Raw genomic sequence first — 23478 nt, 5'->3', positions numbered from 1 at the left:
GGCTGTTAGGTTGCTGATCTAGCCCACCATTCTACCGATAGGCGTTCAAGGCAGTTAAACAGTACGAGACCCTCCACACCTTTTATCCTGTGTAATGGGAACCTGAGCTCCTCACATCTCCCCCTTCCTTATTAAACTGCAACAACAATCGAGGGCTGTTAGGTTGCTGATCTAGCCCACCATTCTACCGATAGGCGTTCAAGGCAGTTAAACAGTACGAGACCCTCCACACCTTTTATCCTGTGTAATGGGAACCTGAGCCCTGGGAAGTGTGGAGGACCACCACTAGGATACCTGGTGCAATGGGAACACGAGCCCTCAGGATATCCTGTTAAGTGATGGTGTCTCATTGTTTAAGCAGATTCAACCAGGCTTGAGGGGATGTTCCCTGCTCCACGGCAAGCAATGCTTGCGTGATCACCACCTTATCCTTTTGATGTTGTTGTTTGAATTTGCAGAGCAACCAGAGAGTAAGCAGCACTCCCCCAAAGATCATGCAGCCAAATAACCCTACCCCCACCCATTCCTTTAAGAAAAGACCGAAGTATATACACAAGCAGGAGAACACAGGTGAAAACACTTTACCACGTGCACCATACAGCTGAGGTCACTAAACAGCAAAACAAGCTATGTGGGATAAACAATATATTTATCAGAGTGTGCTTCAGCTGTTATAGGCTTTTGACAACCAAGTCTTTCATCAGGGTATATGGTTCCAGATGGCTGCAAAGTTGATCTAGACAAAAGCCATCAGTTTGTTGAACCGTATTAACCCAAGAGACTTAATATCTAAACTGTTGATATAAAAGCAAACACTCTTTAAGGCAACACACAACTTCCCCTGTTGGAGAAGTGAAAGGTCTAAGCCTTGTACCCACAAATTTATACCAATGAAATCCTTGAATTTTGCATCAGCTTAGTAACAATTATACAGATAAAGACAGCCTAATATTAACCACCTCAGTCCCCAAGTCCAGGGAATTGGGGCGCCGAATCTTCATTAACTTTTTCAAGCTGAACATGGGCGTTGACTTTTAGAAGAGGAATGAGGGGAAGGGTAAATTGATAAGCATCTGAAGTCTGTCTTAACTGCATCCAGCTGGAAGTCCAGGGCATCAGTGAACATGCAGGTGATAAGATTCATTCTCCAAAGCTGTGTATTCTGCAATATACAAATCTCAAAACAAGTTTTAGTATCAAGATAATTATTTTGTTTCTCTGGAATCTAGTGTTCTGGAGGCCTACCTCTGTCATGTCTGATCCATATAATTCTGTAAGACATAACTACTACCTTAATGACCTCATTAGAAAACTCATAGAAAAACCTTTTTTTCCAAATTAGCCTTTCCTTAAGCCAGTAACCAGAAAAACCTTTACATTGAGTTTTTATCCAGAAAAATATTACTATATAACTCAGAATCACACCCATTTTGAAAGTTAAATCAATTAACATTATCATTCTGCTTAGCTCTCTGTCTAGAGCAGCTTTCTATTTATTCCTCGCGTCTTTAAAGCCTTTTTCATCTGTTTTTACTCACTTATTTCTTGCCCCATTTTCATTACTATAACCTTTATCTATCTGTTTGGCTCTCTTGACTCAAAGCAGCCTGCAATTTACTCCTTGCATCTTTAAAACTTTTTTCATCTGTTTCTATTTACTTATTTCTTGCCCCATTTTTGTTACTATGCAATCACCTTTGTTTCACTTCCGAATTCAACCAGCTCCGTCAGTCGACTGGTTCTCCAGCACAGGAGTGAGGATGACCGCTTCCAATTCCCGTGGTGTCCTTCACTGTATCCCGCTTACTGGAGTTCAAAGGCTGAGGCTCTGTCCAAATTAGCCTTTCCTTCTTAGTTTTCTTCTCTATCCTAGTTTTATTTTCTATTTTATTAGCGCTCTCTCCCTTTTCTGCTTCTGATAGGCTATCTTGTTGTTAAGCCAAACAAGATCCACCATACCTTGCAGAAAAGCGTCTAGACTCTCCACGCAGTCAGTTCTGAATCCTCTGCGAGCCAACAGGGTCCTTCGTGACTGGTCAAAACTCCGAGATGTTCGGCTTCATCCCGGGTTTCGGTTCCACTTGTGACGCGCTACCTCGCAGTTAAGGAGCACGCCACACTCAGGATTCTTCTGACAGCATTTATTGAATAGCTCTTCAAGATGGAGAAAAGGGGAAGGACGCCGAGCTCAGAAAGCCCGCTGCTTAAATAGAGCTTTGGGAGATGTGCAGATCCCTCATTGACTCAAATCTTTCATCCAATTGTCATACTCGGTTTTCGCGCCATGCGCAGGCGCATTCTCAAGTAAAGCTTCCGTGAAGAACCAGGAAGCAGAAGCCTGCACCATCTTTTAATGGCAAATGCGACTCCTCACAAGGCTCTTCCCCACTTTATCTTCTATTAGATTCAGTGTGTCTGCCCTGTGTGGAGGTCTTGGATACATTTGAGCTTTGTACAAGTAGATAAGAATGGATCGATTTACATTCTTCTACATGCTGACTGCCAGTTAAACAAGCACCATTTATTGAAAATGGTGTCTTTTTGCCACTGGATAATTTTTGCTTCTTTGTCAAAGATCAAATGAACATAAGTGTGTGGGTTCCTTTCTGGGTCATCAGTTCTAGTCCATTGATATACCTGCTTGTCTCTGTACACATACTATGCTTTTTTTTATCACTATTGCTTTGTAATACAACTTGAGGTCAGAAATGGTGATTCTCTTTTAGTTTCTTTTATTGTTGAGAAATATTTTTACTATGCTTTTTTAGTTATCCCATATGAATTCACAAATTGCTCTTTCTTACTCTATGAAGAATTGAGTTGAAATTTTGATGGAGATTGCAATGAATCTGTAGATTGCTTTCAGCAAGATGAGCATTTTTATTATATTAATCCTGCATATCCATAACATGAGAGATCTTTCCAATTTCTGTGATCTTCTTCAAATTATTACTTCAGAGACTTGATGTTCCTGTCATTCAGACCTTTTACTTCATTGGTAAGAGTCACACCAATATATTTTATATTATTTGTGACTATTGTGAAGTATGTCATTTCTCTAATTTCTTTTCAGCCTGTTTATCTTTTGAGTAGAGGAAGGCTAGTGATTTGTTTCAGTTAATGTTATATCCAGTCACTTTGCTGAAGTTGTTTATCAGCTGTAGGAGTTCTCTGGAAATTTTTGAGGACACTTAACTATAATATCAAATTATCTGCAATTAGTGATATTTTGATTTTTTCTTTCCAACTTGTATCCCTTGACCTCCTTTTGTTGTCAAATTGTTCTGATTAGAAATTTGAGTATTATTCTCAATAGATAGATAGTGAGAGAGAGAGAGAGAGAGAGAGAGAGAGAGAGAGAGAGAGAGAGAGAGAGAGAGAGAGAGAGAAAAGAGACAACTTGGCTAGTCCCTATTTTAGTGGGTTTGCTTCAAGCTTCTCTCCATTTAGTTTAATGTTGGCTGCTCGTATGATGTATATTGCTTTTTCAGTGTTTAGGTATGGGCCTTGAATTTCTGATCTTTTCAAGATGTTTAACATAAAGGGCTTTTGAATTTTCTCAAATGCTTTTTCAGCATCTAATGAGATGCTTATGTGCTCCCCCCCCCCTTGAGTTTGTTTACATAGTGAATTTATTGAAGGATTTCCTTATATTGAACCATCCCTGAATCCCTTTGATCAACCCTAATTGACCATGGTGAATGATGTTTTTCATGTTTTCTTGGATTCATCTTATGAGAAATGTACTGAGGATTTTTCCATCAATATTGATAAAGGAAATTGGTGTGAATTGGATCAACTCTTGGATCTAGGTGTGGTTGAGGTAACAGTGTAACTGTGGCTACATAGAATGAACTAGGTAGTGTTTCTTCTGCTTCTATTTGGTAGAAAAGTTTCAAGAGTATTGCTATTAGGTCTTCTTTAAAGTCTGATAAAATTCTGCACTAAAACCATCTGGTCCTGGGCTTTTTTTGGTGGGAAGACTTTTAAGAACAGCTTTTATTTCTTTTGGGGTTTTGGGATTGTTTAGATGGTTTATCTGATCCTGATTTAACTTTGGCACCCGGTATCTGTCTAGAAAATTGTCCATTTCATCCAGACTTTCCAGTTTTGTTGAGTATAATCTTTTATAGTAAAATCTGATGATTTTTTAATTTACTCAGTTTGTGTTGTCATTTCTCCCTTTTCATTTCTGATTTTCTTAATTTGGATAATGTCTCTGTGCCCTCTAATTAGTTTGCCTAAGGGTTTATCTATCTTGTTGACTTTCAAAGAAGCAGCTGATGGTTTTATTGATTCTTTCTATAGTTAGCATTGCTTCTATTTGTTTGTTTTCACTCATGATTTTGATTATTTCCTACCATCTACTCCTCTTGAGTGTATTTGCTTCTTTTTGTTCTATAGTTTTCAGGTGTGCTGTTAAGTTGCTAGTGTATGCTCTCTTCAGTTTCTTTTTGGAGGCACATAGAACTATGAGATTTCTTATTAGCACTGCTTTTATTGTGTCCCATACGTTTTGGTATGTTGTGCCTTCAGTTTTATTAAATTCTAAAAAGTCTTTAATTTATTTTTTATCTCTTCTTTGACCAAGTGATCATTGAGAAGAGCCTTGTCCAGCTTCCATGTGTATGTGGGCTTTCTGTTATTTTGTTGTTATTGAAGACTGGCCTTTGTCAGCAGTGATCTGAGAATGAATGTGATTATTTCAATCTTCTTATATCTGTTGAGTCCTGTTTTTTGACCAATTATATTTTCAATTTTGGAAGAGGTACTAAGAGGTGCTGTGAAGAAGGTATATATATATATATATATATATATATATATATATATATATATATATATTTGTTTTAGAACAGAATGTTCTATAGATATCTATTAAATCGTTTTGGTTCAAAACTTCTGTTAGTTTCACTGTTTTATTTGTTTGTTTTCTGTTTCCATGATATGCCCATTGATGAGAGTGGGGTGTTGAAATTTCTCACTATTATTGTGTGAGGTACAATGTGTGCTTTGTGCTTTAGTAAATTGTCTTTTATGAATGTGGGTGCCCTTGATTTGGAGCAGAGATGTTAAGAATTGAGAGTTTATCTTGGTAGATTTTTTTCTTTGATGAGTATGAAGTATCCTTCCTTATCTTTTTGAAAACTTATAATTAAAAATCAATTTTATTCAGTATTAAAATTGCTACACCATCTTGTTTCTTGTGATCATTTGCTTGGAAAATGTTTTTCTGACCTTTTACTCCATAGTAGTGGCTGTCTTTGTCACTGAGATCGATTTTCTGTATGCAGCAAAATTCTGGGTCTGGTTTACATATCCAGTCTGTAAATCTTTGTCTTTTTATTGAGGAATTGAATACAGTGATGTTAAAAGTTACTAAAGAGCAGTGATTCTTGCTTCCTATTATTTTTGTTGTTATAGATGGAATTATGTTTGTGTGGCTATCTTCTTTTGTGTTTATTGAAAGATGGTTACTTCTTTAGCTTTTTCTAGGATGTAATTTTCCTTCTTGTGTTGAAGTTTCCCATCTATTTTCCTTTGTATGGTTTGATTTGTGGAAAGATGTTGTGTAAATTTGATTTTGTCATGGAATATTTTGGTTTTTCCTACCATGGTAATTGAGAGTTTTGCTGGTAGCCTGGGCTGGCACTTCTGTTCTCTGAAGATTTGTATGACACCTGCCCAGAAACTTCTGGCTTTTAGAGTCTCTGTTGAGATGTCTGGTGTAATTCTGATAGGTCTGCCTTTTAATGTTACTTGAATGTTTTCCCTTACTACTTTTAATATTCTTCCTTTGTTTTGTGATTTTGGTGTTTTGATTATTATATAATAAAAGAAATTTTTTCTTGTCTAATCGATTTGGGGTTGTGTAGACTTCATGTGTGTGTATGGGCATCACTTTCTTTAGGTTACAGAAGTTTTTTTATGAGTTTGTTGAAGATATTTACTGGCCCTTTGAGTTTGGAATTGTTGCTTTCTTCTATGCCTATTATCCTTACTTTTGGTCTTCTCATTGTGTCCTGGGTTTCCTGGATGTTTTGAGTTAGAAATATTTTGCATTTTGCATTTTTTGACTGTTGTGTCAATATTTCCTATGGTATCTTCTACACTAGACATTCTCTCTTTTATCTCTTGTATTCTGTTGGTGATGCCTGCATCTATGATACTTGATCACTTTCCTGGGTTTTCTATGTCCGGGGTTGTCTCCCTTTAGGATTTCTTTATTGCTTTACTTCCAGTTTTAGAACAATTCCTTCACACGTTTGGTTGTGTTTTCCTGTATTTCTTTAAGGAATTTATGTGTTTCTTCTTTATGCGCTTCTACCTATTTACCTTTGTTATTCTGTATTTCTTCAAGGCAGTTATTTATGTCCTTCTTAAAGTCCTCTATCATCATCATGAGATGCGATTTTAAATCAGAATCTTGCATTTTCTCTGTGTTGTAAAATCCAGGGCTTGCTGTGGCAGGAGAGCTGGGTTCTGCTGATGCCAAGTTACCTTGTCTTCTATTGCTTATGTTCTTGTGCTTGCCTCTGGTTATCTCTGGTGATAGCTTGTCTTGCTGGCTCTGACTGGAGCTTGTCCCTCCTGTGAGCCTGTTATCTTAGGTTTATCAGCACTCCTGGCAGACCAGCTCTCTTTAGGTAGGGTTTGGGTACAGAGAGCTGTGTCATAGAGTTAGCTCCAGGCACAGATGGTAACCAGAAAAATTCTATTACTGGCAGCTCTGTGGTTCCTGTGCCTTGTCAGCTCCTGGTGGGTTTTTTGGTCAGGTATTGAATTGTGGTCTCACCTGTGATCTTAGGTGTGACATCACTCCTGGAGACCAGCTCTCCCTGGGAAGGATTTGGATATGGAGAGCTGTGGCACAGGGTTAGCTCCAGGGTGAAAATGGAAACCAAAAGGATTCTGTTCTGGACTGCTCCATGGTTCCTCTGCCTTAATAAGGTAGTTTTAACTGCACAGACTGGTGCTGATGCTCAGTTTATATATCAGATATTATGAATGATCTATTAAGTTCTTTTATCTTCAATAGCAGAAATTATGAATTTATGAAATCCATCAGTGGCAAAAGTCCAAGTATGTTCAAGCATGAGAACTAGAGTTTGATTCTCTAGTACCCATGTAAAATGCTATGTGAGAATGACAGCCTGAGGCATTTCATCCTCAAAAGGAGAATGTGGGAATCCTCAGTGCAAGCTCACTAAGGATAATAGAATAAGAGAATAGCTCTGGGTTTGATTGAGAGTCCATAACTCAATGAATAAGAATCACAACTGAGGATGATTCCCTACATGCATGCTGACATCAACCTTTGGCCCCCACACTATATTCAATCTCTCTCTCTCTCTCTCTCTCTCTCTCTCTCTCTCTCTCTCTCTCTCTCTGTCTCTCTCTCTCTCTCTCTCTCTCTCTCTCACACACACACACACACACACACCATAATTTATTAAAGACAAATAATAAAAAGAATGAAAAAATAATTTAGCTACTTTCTATTTCACAGTATGGCCATGTGGTTTAGAAAATCATATATCAAATGCCGGCCTGTACCTGAGGTGTAGTGTTTTATAGTATTCCTGCTCACATTATTTTAATATTTGTTCTACCTCAGCCATGAATTACTGATAGTAGTTTGAATTTATATAAAAGAGCTAAGTACATTTATTTAGGTGAATAAAGGATAAGTGTCAACCACTCTTTGCTTGGATTTAAGGCTCACTCCCTATAATGAAAACAGTATTTGATACTGTTGAGGCTACCCAGAATCTGAGATGGAATGGGCATGTGTTTAGAAAAAAAAATACTATTGTTCTGCTAAGCAACAACAAAACAAATAAAATAATTCCTAATGACACTCATGGCTCATACAACTGTGCTTCACTCAAATGCCATTAGAGTAGCTTCTTACAAGAAATGGGGACTAATGCAGAGATTCATAATTGAACAACATGAAGAGAGGGAGATATTTTGGAACACTCAGTCCTTAATTGGCTGCCTTTATCAACTCTTCCCCTGAGGCTCAGGAATCTAGGCAGAAGAAGAGGCAGAAAGTTTGGAAGAGCCATGGATGGATTACCTCCAAGGATACAGTATCCTCTAGCCATAAAAGGCCTGGTAGTCACAGGACTTTATTGAGCCTGTGGCAGCATGTACATGCCTGAACATGTTTAAGCAAGAAACAGTCACAGCACTAAGGGCAGTGAGTTGACAAAGTCTCTCACTGCTAACTAAGAAGCTAACTGAAACCTATTCATGCTCACCATACTCACCCAGCATTTCACATGAGTACTAGAGACACAACTTCTAGTCCTCACACTTGAATGTACTTGGACTTTCACCACAGATGGATGTCCCAATTCCATCATTTCTTCTTTGTAGCTAACAGAGTCTTTCAAGTGTGACCTTACTAGGAAATGGAGAAAAGTTAGTATAAAGCAGTTGTGCTTTCCTTCAATGTTCTGCTGATTTCGTCTCCCTTTTAGAATTCAACACAAGCTGTTGGAACTTATGAAAATCATGCATGACTTTTGCTTAGAATCTAAGCTGGAAAGGCCACATATGTAATTGAAGATCAGAACCAAATTATTCTGTAGCTTCATAGACTCCCTTTGGAGTCTATAGGTCTTTTCCTTTCTAGTTTATCAATCAGCAAGACAATGAGTATTTTAATGAACCTGGGCAGTTTGACAAAATGTAGAAAATCATTGAAAAAGATAGATTTTTTTCATGGAGAATATACAGTATTAGCATTAGAAAAATACAGGTAACCAATGAATTACAACCCAAATAATAATAACTACAATGTTACACATTCCATACCAAGGGATGAGCCCAAACAACAACTTCAATGCTGATTAGACACTTCATAGCTACTTTATGATGCTAAAAATGTGTGGAGTAGGAGGAATAACATCAGTTCTCTGAAGAATCAGCTGACAGCCACTTAGAGCGTAACACTGTGCTCCTGGTGTTAAGAGTACCCTATTTAGACACTCAGAATAGAGGTTTATCCACTGCCATCCACAGTCATAGCAGTCTATGAAGAGTGGGGAAAGATAGAGAAGATACTCTTACACACACAGCACATACATATGCAAACACACACACACACAAAGAGAAAGAGAGAGAGAGAGAGAGAGAGAGAGAGAGAGAGAGAGAGAGAGGAGGTGGGAGGTTGGACAGGGACAATGGTTGCAATATTCTATGTGCTTTTGCTTTACTTACGTGCATGTGACATGTATGTGTGTATTTATATATGTGAATGGGACTTAAATATGTCATGGTGTATATGTGGAGGTCAGAGTATAGACTTGGATATCAGTCCTCCATTTTCAGTATGTTAGAGACAGAGTCTTCTACTTTTAACCACTGTCTAAGCCAGGCTCACTAGATTGGCTCTTTCACACATCACTGTAAGAAGCACCTGAGTCTCACATGACCAACCACATCTTTCTCTGTGTAGATGGTGGTGATCTAAGCTCAGCTGCTCACACTTCTACAGTAAGCTTTTGACCCACGAAACTATCTTCTTAACCCCTTTATTTGCTTTAAGATAAAAGTTTTACTGTCTTAAAAATTTGTGAGAAAATCCTACCAAATTTATCTTTCTTTCTATTATTGTTAATACTTAGGATTTAATGCTTCTGCATCTTTCTCTTAGATGTAAAGAGAAATACCACACTATCTTGTGTTCATCCTCACAAGCTCTGATTCTGACTTGTGAGAAGAATGTAAATGAGCTTGACTTGGCTTTAGTGGAGTCTTCAGTGTAAATATCTTACATGACATTTGCTGAACAAAATTGCTTCCTGTGTTAAAGGCAGACCAGTTTCACATATTATAGCAATTTGCTAGGTTAAATGTAATTTCAAATCATGTTCAAAGATTCTGACTTTATTCTACATAAATTTTCATTTGAAATATTAGGGCTATATCTCCCTGGACATATCTTCTGGATGAATTTGTCAAATTGTCTCCCATAACCAAAAATATATTGAAATTCTTAATTCAGTTGTCTTTCCTTCGTTGTCTATAAGAATCACATAATGAATTTTAAAAATAGTTATACTTGGGTCTACATTTAGAAGTTTTTGAATAATTTCTGGACACCCATATTCTTAAAAGCTCTAAATGGTAATATGTATTGAGATGTAGAGAATCAAAGAAAAGATAAACTATTTAAATTGCTACAACTTAAAGAGTTTATAGAAATAAAACACTTTTACATGGTCATGCAAAAATCATTGTCATACAAAAATATCTTTCCTATGTAGATAAGTGTTCATACTAATTCTCATCAGTGGGAAGCAAGGATGTCTCAAAATGTAGTGATAAGATCTATAATCTAAAACACTCTTTTTCACACCGAACACCAGGTCATTCAGCCATAGAATATTTCTTTGGCTATACACAGAATGTGACAAACCAATGAGTTTTTGCAAAGCAGAGATGAGGCATAACTAATAGGAGCATGGCTGGCTCAATGATAAGTCCATACCAAGCTAGGAAAAGTTAATGGACTTCCCAGCAGCACGTACAGGCAGCCAATAGGAAGCTACATAAAAGTGTCTCATTTTCTCAGAAAATATTTAATTCTTATATAATTTTGGAGAGGGACTCTTTGAGTCTTACAAGTTTTAGGAGGTGAGATATAGTCCAAAGTTCTTTAAGGCTTTTCGTGTTTACTTCATAAATGCTAAGAATATATGTCTAAAAGGGAATGCTTCCATTCTGAAGAAACAGCTACATAATGTGGATTCTGAAGACTGTCCTAACAGAAAGTCCATACAGAAATGTCATATCAAATAAGAGGAGAGTGATGTCTAATAGGGAACTATGAGTGGATTATGGGTATTTTAAATCATCACCTTCCCTTCCTTATCTAACATCTATAATTATAATTGGATACATAACTAAGCTTCATTAAATCTAGAAAATATAAAGTAGAAATATAATATAGGTATTTTCCCAGTTTAATTGTCTTCTTGATACAACCTAGAGTCATCTGGAAGAAAGCCTACAATTAAAAAAAAAAGCTTACATGAAATGAGATGAGCCTGCCATCATGACTATGTGAAATTGTATTGATTTTGAATTGATAAACAAGTATTTGTCCACTGTGGGCAGCGCCAACCCTAGGCAAGTGATCTTGGGGTATTTAAGAAAAGTAGATAAGCAGAAGATTGGGAAACAGTGAGCCATGTCAAAACTAGCAGATAGTACTACTCCATGATTTCTGTTTCAAACTATTGATTGAGTTTATGCTTTTGCTTTCCTTTAATAATGTAACTATGAATAATTTTCTAGAATTGTAAGCCAAATGGACCCTTCCTCGCTCAGCTTGCTTTTGATCAGAATGTTTTATCACAGCAACAGAAAGAAAACTAGAATGAAATATACACACAATTTCAAATTTGTACTTTTTACATATAATCTGCATCCTTATAGTTCATTATGTTTGCAAGGAATATGAACATTTTGTTAGATGTGGTGACAAAAACCATAATTTCCAAAACACTGAAAGCAAAAGTTGTAGTCTCACAAGCTCCAGACTGTCCAATAAATAACCTAAAGACAAGAACTGAAGAAATAGCTCAGTAGTAGAACCCTTGTCTACCATATAAAAAAAATGTGAAAAATTTTAAATGGCTTAAAAATTAGTATAAGAACTATATTTTACAGTCATAAGCCCTACAGGAGAAAAAAGTTTTCTTACATACATATAGATTATCTAATTTCCTATGTATAAAAGATTGCACAGAGATATGCATATATGTAAATGATATATTAATAGACATAATTTATTTCTATTTATTAACATTGAGTAGGAAACATTATTTTGATTCACTAAAGATAAAAAAGTCTGAAACCCTACTTATTAGTACCAATTTTAAGTGTGGGAGGACATACGCTTAGATTGAGTTAGTAATTATTATATATTTTTTATAAAAATGATAATTAGTGTAAGCAAATAAATACCTTTATATATACTTCAAGGAATAAAAGAAGATAACATTTCTGACTCCCTAGAGAAACCATGTATATATTAATGGGAACATGGGAAATATGTTTTCATCAAAGCACATCTGTTTTGTGCAAACACAATCAGTAACATCTATATAAATAAACACAAATAGTGATTTTTATACTCAGAAGCAGAACTATCTTAGCTCTCTGTGAATGAGAGTAAACTGTAAACTTATTAAATCCTATTTCTCTCCAGCTCTAGTTTAATTAGAAGTTGAACTCAGTAAGATCCCAATAATGATAATAATGAGGGGTGGACTTAAAGTAGAGTAATATATATTGGACACCATAAAATTCTCCCATCATTAAAGAAATTGCTCTTATGTCTCCCAACACACACACACACACACACACACACACACACACACACACACACACACACACATATATATGCTGCTATGCTTCTTTTCTCCAATTATACAGTTTAGGATCCCAGCCAGGACACAGTGGCACCCATACAAGGTAGGATTACCCTTTTCAATTAACTTCAGCTAGTCTGTCACAGACATTCTCAGATGTTAACTTTAGATAATTCCTTTTAGATTTATCTGGAAAATAGTATTGTATTTAGAGTATGATGCCATTTATTTTATTTGACATGGTGTCATAGTCTTGAACTCCTAGAACTGTGATTAAAGCAATCCTAGAACTGTGATTAAAGCATGCTTTCTTTATTGATAGAATTTTTAATTTTAAGTATTTGTTATATTAACAGTAAGCAGACTAAAACAGAGTAAGCCTTTGAGGTAGAAATAGGGTAAAATAAAACAAAAAATATGTTTTAGGGCAGACTAGAAGACAAATATTTAATTGAAGTTACTAGTTCTTATATGCCTTTATAAAATTCTAAAAGAGGAGGAGAAGCAATTCTCAATAAATTAGTTTTTATCTTCCATACCCTGCCATCGGAGATTTGGCCTAAGAACCACTCTGGACAATTATATGAAAAATTACTTGCTTAAAATGAGTATATATGTCTATTCTACATATATTCTTCTATGTGATTTAATTCACCTCATGGTTCTTTGCAAACTTAATACTTTGGAACTTCTATACATATAGTTGGTACTGAATATTGTTTAGATAAGAATGACTAAAACATATATGTTCTGCAAAGATACAATTTTCTTTCATATTTTAATCTGTTTAATTGAATCCATAGATGTGTAAATTGCCAGTTTTGAGAGATTTGGGTGTGTGACCTTTCTATTATTAGACATGTGACTTAATTTATTGAAACTTCTCTAATCACCACAATAAAAAGTGTGGTTCCCAGAGTGACTAAACAAATTACTCAATACTTTTCCATATAATTCTGCTTCATGTGATATGTATCTATTGGGGTATGTGACCTATGTTCAAGCCTTTCTGGAACATAATGTATATTTTTTATTTAGCTCTTTTTTATTAAAAAATAATTCAGATAAAGAATTTCTTAAGTATTCAGTGTCTTTGCACTGAGAAAGAAAATAGAACAATTTATTGTGGAACCTTAGCTCTAGATCTATATTGCTATCTTGCTTAGTGAACCCTTGACAGCATTTACACTGTCAGTCTTTGCTCTGTCACTGTGAATGTGTTGTATCTGAGCTCATGCAACTGCCAAGAATATACATTTGGCCATAGCAATTCCTAGCAACCCTGGAAGTACAACATATGAACAAGGTATTTGTCAAACTACTGCTCAGTGAATCCATCCTCTTTATAACTGAAAGGTAATTACCCTGGGAAAAGGCTGTATCTCCTTCTCCTCCTCCTCCTCCTCCTCCTCCTCCTCCTCCTCCTCCTCCTCCTCCTCCTCCTCCTCCTCCTCCCTTTCCTCTTCTTTTTCCTTTTCCTCTGCCTTCATTTTATTGTATAAGTCCTAACTTATTGTCAGGAAACCTGATTTTTTTTCCTGGTGTATGTTCTTTCTTTCAACAGTGGTGTTAGAAGATTGCCTTCTTCCATTCTTTTCACTTAGATCCACAACTGTTTTCTTGACACAAGCTATATCCATTATTTGTGGGAAATGCTTGAGATGTTATGCCTTTTCTAGTGGCCTTCTCCATATCTACAACAGAAGGGTCTTGAATACTTGACATGTTTTTCTAAACTTTGAAAACAAAAGGAAAACTTTCCTATAAATATTACTGATCAAAATTATAGTACTGTGGCTTTCTTTTATCTTAAAAATGGTGATGAAATATTTTTTATGATACTGTTTGGACACCTGTCTGATTCTGTACATTGGGTTTGATTATTGATGATAGTCAGATAATAACTGCATTATAATTTTTACAAATGTATACATATTGAAATTGATGAAGTTATTAGTTGTAGTTTTCTAATATAAATAATTGATATATATGTGTATATATGGAAGATATATATATATATATATATATATATATATATATATATGGAATTTATTAAAATAGCTTCTACTCTGTGATCCAGATATTCTAACAATAACTGTATACCAATTGAAAGTTTAAGAATCCAGTAGTTGTACAGTTCATGAAATACATATCTCAGGTGGTCTTCATTATACAACAAATCCAGAAGAAGGAATGTGTAAAATCAGTGAAAAAAATGGACTTTTCAGAGAGAGAGAGGGAGAGAAGCTAAAGAGACTAATCTTCCTTCTTTCATGTCTTTTATATAGGTTGTCAGGATGTATGGCGCAGATTAGAGGTGTATTTTCTCATATCAAAGGACTATAACATGTGATAATATCTTATATATTATCTAAATGTACCTTATTTATATTGCTGTTTCACATTCATTAATAAAATCCTAAAAGTTTTAATAATGAAGTAATATTTCAATGTTAATATTAATTACACACTTTCCAAATTATATGGACTGGTAACTAGTTAAAAATAAGATAAAGCACATCTTTTTAAAAACATAGCAAAACAAATAAAAATTAAGAATGGAGAATCCAATTTTTTCTTTTAAAAGAAAAAACCTGGAAACTAGTAATAACTGCAATAGGATAGAAATACAGATAACAAAACATGTTTCAAGTAAATGAGGATGTATTTATTGCTAAAAATAGGAGTATGCGTAATTTTTTTTTACTGTGAGTGGTATATATGGGCATATGTGTCTGTGTATATACATACTAAGGGCATGTATGTGTGCATATAGAAGTCAGAGGTTCTTGTTACTGTCTTTTTTGATCATACTTGATTTTGACTTTTGAGAGGAGATCTCTCACTAAACCTGGAGCTCAGTGAATCATCTAGACTGTCTGATTAGTTAGCCCAAAGTATATGCCTGTCTGCCTCCTCAGTACAGAGATTATAGGTATGCAGGATCATAACTGGGTTTCATACTTGGATGTAAGTGCAACAGTTGGTGGTATGTGCAAACAATTTCCAGTATAGGGTTTCATCTCCAGATCTTTAAACCCTGTAGATTGCTCTCCTACAGCAATAGATCTTACTGATATTAGCTAACACTCCTTCTACGCTGAACTATACATCCCTTGAATTGTTATTCATCTGTATGTAGTAGTACTGCCTCTTTATTTCAACATATATAATAAGCCTCCCCTCTGTTCAACTGCACACAACAAACATTGTGAGCTTCCAGGAAGCCAGGGTTTCTCCCTTTAATCCCAGATTCTCTGTGTCCAGGTGTCCATGTGCCTGTCCATTCTTCATTCTCTCCTTGTTCATTCAGATCAGTCTCTGGAGTTGTGTGCTTTCATATTGTTCTGTTTCAAATGATTAGTATCCCTTAATAACTAGATACTTTTGAATGTTTAATGTGCCATAGGCTTGTCCCTTTTCAAAGGGCCAGGGGTCATCTTTACCATGAGCTCTCAGGATTGGCATGTGTATAGTTCCATTCTGTGTTCTAAAACCATTCTGTTTCTGAGTATTTTATCAATCATTGTCCAACATGTCATAGGAACATTTTATAACTTTCCATTTTTTCCCATTGAGTCTTGTTTTATTATTACCCATCTCATCACACTTTTTTTGTCTAATGACAAAATATTTTCTGAACAATTTCTGAATATAATAGTTTTCTAGTCACTTCTTTCAATCTTCTGCTGAATTCTTTGTATGTACATTCCTGAAAGCCTCATTTGTTCTATGAATATTATTTTTCTTTTAGTTTTCTACTTTCTTCAAATATAAATGATTTACTTGTTTTTTAAAGATATTTATTAATAGCTATTCATTTGAAAATGTATTCTTGACACAGTTGTTCTAATTTGTTATTTTGTGAGTTAAATGTGTGCTCTTGATATAGTCATCTTAGATGATATCCTCAGTGTGTCTTATCGTAATTAAGTGTAACTGAAGCCTCTTTGTAAATTGAATATTTATGTATGTATGAATACACAATTATACATATGTTTTTATTTATTTTATTTACCTAAAATTATGTATAATTTATGGAAATGTTTTCATGTAATACCAAGGGTGAAATGAATAGGTTGCCCTACCCAGCTGTGATATATATGAATGACAACAATGACCAGAATGACATTTATATACTAAAGATGTGATAGCAACAATGCCACTTATATCTTGTCTACAATCAACAGCTGTCTAATTCAACTTAAGGTCTATTCAAAAGGACAAAAACACTTGTCTGACCCTGGAAACCAAACCAAAGACTGAGTGCTAATGAAGTCATGGGCCTTTTAAAAAGAAAAACCTACTGCTGCCAATTTTTCTGTCAGTATAGCTTCAAATATTATTCTAAATACTTATTCTTATTCAAAGAAGCTTTTCTTTGAAGCAGACAAAGACAATTACATGAACCTTCAATTGCTAAAATTCTAGAGAATAATTGTTCATTGGATATTCAGACCCAATAAACCCACCCACAATACAACCCTGTACCTAAGGTTCAGAGAATATCCCGAAACATGAAATAGAGGGGTTTTAAGAGCCCGAGAACCAGAAGGTATGATATGAGATTGTTTCTCCTAGAAATTTCAGGGAGCAACAAACATGATACCTTAATAAACATGACCTTGAGCAATGGAGACTCCAATATATATGTTACTGTAGAAGAAGGAAATTTTACAGGACCTGCCCCTAGATGAAGATCTACAAGCAATTAGTGACTTGCTTAGAGAGAGAAAAATAATCTTTCCAAGGACTGAGAACACTACTTGGTTATCCAATACCAATCACACATTCCTGATATCAAATATTTCTGTCATACTTAGGGTTCAAATTGTTGTGAAAAATATGATGACCAAGGCAATTCTAATAAAGGAGAACATTTAATTGAGCCTAGTTTTCACTTTCAGAGGTTTAGTCTATTATCATCATATCAGGAACCATAGTGGCATGCCGGCAGACATGGTACTAGAGAAGGAACTGAGAGTTCTATATCTTGATCTGCAAAATGTGTAAGCCAATAAGCCTGGTTTGGGACTTCTGCAACCTCAAAGCCAAGTACCTAGGAGCACACATACTCTAACCAAGCCATATTTATTCCAATAATGTCACACCTTCTAACAGTACCACTTCCTATACACCTATGGGGTCCACTTATATTCAAACCATCACAACATACACGCAACAATAGGCTTTAAAGATTGTATATTTATATAGATATGTAAATATATATGTAACAATAATAAAGAGAAAGAGGTCATGGATTTTAAAAGTAGTAAAGAGAGTTATATGAAGGGTTTGTGGACAGAAAATATAAGTACCTGAGTTACCTTTCTATTGCTAAAACAAAAAAAGCCACAACAAAGACAGCTTATAACAGAAAACATTTAATTAAGTTCCAGAAGAGAGTAAGAGTTCATAACTATCATGACCACGTACATTGCAACATACAGGCAGAAATGGCACTGGAGTAGTAGCTGAAAGACTATACCAGATTCACAAGTATTAGAGAGGAAAAGGGGGGACTCTAACTCAACATGACATATGCTTTTGAAATGTCAAGGCCCAACCCTAATGAAACATCACATTCAACAAGCATACACCTCTTAATTCTTCTCAAATAATTCTACTAACTGGGACCAAAGATTAAAATATATGAGTCTCTGTAAGCTATTCTCATTCAACTTCCCATAGGAAGGGAGGGAATTATGTAATTATGTATTAATTAAATATTTTAACAAATTCTAGAAATATCACATGAAAAATGAATTAACATCTTTACCAGAATTAGTTATTGTGGCTTGTTCTTCAGTGGGATGGTCACAATTTAAGCTGGATAGTATCATACTCTAATGGCTGTGAATAGTATTTATCCTGTGGCAGTACTAATAAATGTATATATGTGGGGAAAAAAAAGCCTCACTGGGGGAGGGAGTCCAGCGGCAGAGTCCCATGGTGGTCTGGGGTCCCAGCAGGCTTCTCACACCACGGGCGGAGGAAGGTCCCACATTCACACAGCCGCCACAGGCTGGCAGCTGCAGTTCAAGGTTCCAAAGTCTGGGAACTTGACAGAGGCAGGCCCAGGAGGCAGACACGTGGAGTTTCCCGAAGCTTTTATTGTTCATGGCGTGGTGAATGGGTATAGATGGTATGCGCTTCCCCCCAAAAGCCAGGCTCCCCTGACTTTTTATAGGGAGGGGAAAAAGGTGAGGGGATAACTTAATTAGCTACACCCCTGGCCTTTAGATAACTCATTAATATTTTAATCTCTGGAGGTAGAGATTTGTTAGTCACGCCCTCTATCTGTGCGCTACATGGCTGAAGGTAGCAGGTTAAATGGAGTTACCTCGTCCAAGGCCCAACATATATATATATATATATATATATATATATATATATATATATATATATATATATATGTGTGTGTGTGTGTGTATATGTGTATATGTGTATATGTGTATATGTGTATATGTGTATATGTGTATATGTGTATATGTGTATATGTATATGTATATGTATATGTATATGTATATGTATGTACATATATATGTACATATATATACACACACATATATATATATGTATATATACATATATACATATATATGTATATATATCAACATATATACATATATATCATATATACATTATATATATACATTATATATACACATATATGAAATATACATATCATATATGTGTATATATATATCAGTAAAATCTGTAACATGTTTGTAGCTATAACAGTGTGTGTGTGTGTGTGTGTGTGTGTGTGTGTGTGTTGGGGTGCCTGTACAGTAAAAGTCAGAAGACAACTTTAAGTGCCATTTCTCAAATATTTCACCTTCTTTTTTATTTTAAGAAAGAATCACTCATCTGTCTGTAACTCATACAATAGGCAAGGCTGGTTTGCCTGTGAAGCCTAGAATGCCTCCTCTTTCTCTCTTTACCCTCTACATCCATAAAATTACATGTGGAAGTCACAAATCCTGGCTTTATACAGTGAGTTCTAAAGATAGAATTTGCAATACAATTAGATTACTGACTAAATTATCTCTCATTCATACTTAGTGCTTAAACAAAAAGAAATGTGTTAAGAAAAAACTATGCATGACAAGAAAATATAGAAACAGCTTGATGTTCATCAACTGGGAGATAAATTGTACAGTGTTTGTATAATAAAGTGTTAGATCAAATTCTAAGAATCAAAAAAAATCAGAAGGTGCTGGCACAGGTTTACATGAGCTAATGTGTAGGCTTTACTTGCATTTGTTAACTATAGAATTTCAGGGAGTAGAGGTAAGAAAAGTAGTTATTGTTCAGTAGGTAGTGTCCATATATAGCACTCATACCTAACAATCGAGAAGGTGTATGTCAACTACAGCACTAACTGCATAAACAACCTGATATTATACCTTTCTATATTTGAGAACTCTTTTGGTAGAGGCAAAAAGATCAGAAATTCAAGGTTATCTATGGCTATAGAGAGAGTAACAGGCTGGTCTGAAGTACATGAGATACTGCCATGTTTAAAAACAGAAAATAAATAAGAAAACAAGCAAACAGAAAAGATAAAAAGCAGGAAGAAAGAAAAGAAAGAAGAAAGGAAGGAGGAAGTAAAAAATCTATTAGGTTATGAAGTTTTCTTCTCACAAAATTTCATAGAAATTTATGTATATATCCTATCTCAAAATAATAATTTTAGTTCAAACACAATGTTGTGAGCAAATAAGCATATTTTATTCCTCCCATCTTTGGGAGATTTGAAAAAAAGTGTTGTCAAAGAATTTTTCATTTAATTGTCTAGGATATGAGCTATCATTTTAAGAATAAGAGTCCATGCAGCATCTTTCAATGAAGCCAGCATAATCCCTGCCTTGTGAAATTATTCAGCCACAAATGGTCCTCTCTGTGGCTAAATCAGTACCTGGAAGTTTGTGCATTATAACCACCAAGCATTTTCAGGCCTGCTGTTTCACAGAAGTACTTTCAAACCAAGGACTTGAGAAGGAAAAGTCTACCATCCTAATAAGTTCTTCGTGATGTAAGAAAGAGGGAGATAGATGGGTGGATGTGCTCCTCATCTTTTCACATTCACTGCTCACATTGGGAAATTCCTAAAGAATAGATAGTATTTAAAAGGAAGCATCACACATCTCCAGCATGTTTCCTACACTATGGCTGAGGGAAGACCTTAGAGGAAGAAATAGAAAAATTGTAAGAGCTAAAGGAAGTCTACCATGAAACTACATCTCCTAGAAATGACAAGAAAGTTACAGCCATGATATTTGAAAAATACAGCTGTGTACTCAGAAACTGTTGAGTGTTATACTGCTTTTACTGGAGTAAAATGACCAGGTATTTATTTGCCCTAGAAAAGAAACCACAAAGAGAAACAGATTATTCAAGCCAGGTCCAAATTCATAAAGGAATGAGTTTTTTTGTGCTCACTTATAGGAGTGGATGTGACTAGTTATCTGCATAGTATAAATGAGGATTATTTAAAAAGCATAGATGAGGGGGGTAGTTTCAGAACATAGGTGAGAGAGTATTTATACAGCATGGCTGAAGTGTTACTGAGAGAAAATGAAAGTTCCTTAAAGGAGCAAATATAAGGCCATACTGAGAATGCATGGATGAGCTTAGTTACAGAGCATAGAAGACAGGTTACTTAGAAATTGCTTTATCACTAAGATTGTCACTTAAGCAAGATTACAACACAGAAGCCTTAGCATGAAGTCCTACTTCCAGATAACAGCTACCTGCTATACAAGTTAGCATCTCCCATGATTACATACTGCTAGAATACAGGAGGTTACTTTGTTACAATTTGGTGACACTCCCTCTTCTTTTTAACAGTGTTAATAGCTACATACCTGTTACCAAGACCTAGCTGTCACTGTTTCCTTATTTCATTGCCTTGACTGTGAGACCAAGCTTGTCTCTCAGCTCCACAATGACATTTGGACAGATATGACCAATAGTAAATGCTATACAACAACACTAACATGTATTACCTAATCCAGAAACTGTAGATATGATTGTATGTAGGGCACTGAGCTGAGAGACAACCAGGTGTCTGGTTGAACGAGCTTCAAACCCCGGAGACCCTTTGAGGGACGGTAGGCCGTTTGGCTCTGTTCCTGGCCCCCTGGTGCTCTCAGCTTCTGCCCTTTACCACTTCACAGCCCCTCCCTCAGAGAGGTTGAGAGGTCTATGACCATCGGGTCACTTAGGAATGGTGTCCCAGGCTCTCCTCACATGCATATGAGGCATCCCCAAAACCTCAGACTAAGCCAATGAGGTTACCTGCTGCTAAAACCTTCACCCACCCCAAATTGTATATATTGAGCTTAATTGAGAAGTAAAGCACACACAAGAACCATCCAGGTGTCCGAGAACTTCCTTTCATTGTTGACCTGCCTCAGCCCTTCTCCACCGCAGCCCTTCTCCGCTACCTGGCCAGCGCTTCCCAGCTTAAGAGCTGTAACCCTTTAGAGCCCGCTGGGCTTCAGGCTACTTAGCCTACCTAGCCCGGCACTTCCAGGCTTAAGAGCTGTAACGCTTCACAGCCTGCTAGGCTCTTCTGCTACCTAGCCGCATTCCGCGGCTAAACAAAGAGCTGTACCACTTGACAACCCACTGGCTCTCCCTGGAGCCTGCCTGGAATGCCCGGTTGCCTTTCTGTCAGCTAGTCGGCTCCTTATCGGCCTGGCCCGAGCCTGGACCAGTTCAGCACAGAGTAGCAGGGGTAACACCTGGAGAAGATTGGCCAGCAACGACGGACGCCAGAAGCAGCTGCAGGGGCAGGCAATCCCCCCTCCCCACTCACGCCCTGCCACCAGCCGGGAGACTGCCGCGGAACATCTGCAGGACCAGGATCCAACAATTGTATAATTGTTGTTATTTGGACAACAAATTTTAAGGATAGTTAGGTATGAGTCTACTGAGTGCTGTAACAAGGGACTGAAAATAAAGACACATCATTAGCTCATATTTAGAGTTGCCATTCTCTGCTATAAGAAATTTATACAGCAGAACATTTGAAATACAAGAGACTATATGTTGCAGAGGTAAAATTTAGTTAATATATATTAGTAATTTTAATGTATTTATTTTCAATCTTGAAATTGCTTTGTCTATGACAAATTTTTAAGGCTCTTGTTTTGAGACGTCTACCTGCACAGTCTGGGGCAATGAGTGCTTTTTTTTCCTTTTATAATTTTAGAAAAAATTCTTGAAGTGTAATGACTGAGGAGAAAAATAAAGTTCAACATAACCTTTATTTTAGGACTGGCAAGTTCTCTTTGCTAAGAATATTTTTTGAAATGGACTTTTAGTGAAACTATTTGTCTTCATTGTACACTATCTGTTGGAAATTCTGAATTTGATCTTTCTTGTATATTTCCAGAATGAGAAGCTTAAGTAGAAATGTTATTTATTTTGACATGAGACAGCAATTTGCTGTTACATGTTTAAAATATGTTTCAAACACCTCATGGATTCACACAGAAATACTGGAATTCCCTGTTCTTCCTACCTTCACCTGTTTAAATCTCTCAAAGAAAGAGACAGTTTCAAAGAGAAGAATCCCCAATATGACAATTGGTTCCATTCTTCCAGACTGACTGTGAAGTGTGAACTGTCAGGACTGCCTGGCTGGGCAGGATCAGTCTGTACCTCAGTGAGCAAATATATCCTTGTGAGAGCTTTACAGTGCTGTGGTGGAGTAGGCTGTTACATAGGAACATATATGGTTGGTTCTACAGCTACTTTCAAAAAGAACTTTCTCAGAGTTAACAGAAGGTTCTGGAGTCCAAAGTTATGCTATCAAATACTTAGAATACACACACACACACACACACACACACACACACACACACCCCACACACACATTTTTTAATTTTATTTTTTATTTATTTTTAATTTATTTTTTATTTTAGAATATATACACACACACACCATACACACACATTTTTTAATTTTATTTTTTATTTATGTGTGTGTGTGTGTGTGTGTGTGTGTGTGTGTGTGTGTATGTGTGTGTGTTTTACCTAATTTGTAACCAGGAGAAGAAAATATATTTCTTGAC

The sequence above is a fragment of the Arvicanthis niloticus genome, chromosome 10 (assembly GCF_011762505.2).
Source record: "Arvicanthis niloticus isolate mArvNil1 chromosome 10, mArvNil1.pat.X, whole genome shotgun sequence".
In the NCBI taxonomy this organism is placed as follows: Eukaryota; Metazoa; Chordata; class Mammalia; order Rodentia; family Muridae; genus Arvicanthis; species Arvicanthis niloticus.
This window is presented reverse-complemented; position numbering follows the sequence as displayed.